Genomic DNA, 806 nt, shown 5'->3' with positions numbered 1-806 from the left:
AGAAGAAGACATGCCAGCCGAAAACAACAACAATGCCAACAATGCAAGGAAGGTGATGGGTGACTTTACTGCACCTACTCCCGACTTCTATGGGAGAAGCATCTCTATCCCTGCCATTGGAGCAAACAACTTTGAGCTTAAGCCTCAATTAGTTTCTCTAATGCAACAGATTGCAAGTTTCATGGACTTCCATTGGAAGATCCTCATCAATTTTTAGCTGAATTCTTGCAAATCTGTGACACTGTCAAGACTAATGGGGTTGACCCTGAAGTCTACAGACTTATGCTATTCCCTTTTGCTGTAAGAGACAGAGCTAGGACATGGTTGGACTCACAACCTAAAGAAAGCCTGGACTCATGGGAAAAGCTAGTCAATGCCTTCTTGGCAAAGTTCTTTCCACCTCAAAAATTGAGTAAGCTTAGAGTGGAAGTCCAAACCTTCAGACAGAAGGATGGAGAATCCCTCTATGAAGCTTGGGAAAGATACAAACAATTGATCAGAAAATGTCCTTCTGACATGCTTTCTGAATGGAGCATCATAGGTATTTTCTATGATGGTCTCTCTGAACTATCCAAGATGTCTTTGGATAGCTCTGCTGGAGGATCTCTTCATCTGAAGAAGACGCCTACAGAAGCTCATGAACTAATTGAAATGGTTGCAAATAACCAATTCATGTACATTTCTGAAAGGAATCCTGTGAACAATGGGACAAATCAGAAGAAAGGAGTTCTTGAGATTGATACTCTGAATGCCATTCTGGCTCAGAACAAGATATTGACTCAACAAGTCAATTTGATTTCTCAAAG

General features: G+C 41.1%; 1 non-coding gene across 1 annotated transcript; it reads right to left on the bottom strand.

Annotated features, from left to right (window-relative positions):
• Positions 1-414: 414 nt before the first annotated feature.
• On the bottom strand, positions 415-522 carry LOC130984876 (small nucleolar RNA R71). The gene has a single exon (XR_009088781.1). It is a non-coding gene; the product is annotated as a small nucleolar RNA R71 (small nucleolar RNA).
• Positions 523-806: the final 284 nt, after the last annotated feature.

Source organism: Arachis stenosperma, chromosome 5 (genome assembly GCF_014773155.1).
Source record: "Arachis stenosperma cultivar V10309 chromosome 5, arast.V10309.gnm1.PFL2, whole genome shotgun sequence".
NCBI classification, from domain to species: domain Eukaryota; kingdom Viridiplantae; phylum Streptophyta; class Magnoliopsida; order Fabales; family Fabaceae; genus Arachis; species Arachis stenosperma.
The sequence above is the reverse complement of the archived record's forward strand: the minus strand, read 5'-3'. Positions and strand labels throughout refer to the sequence as shown.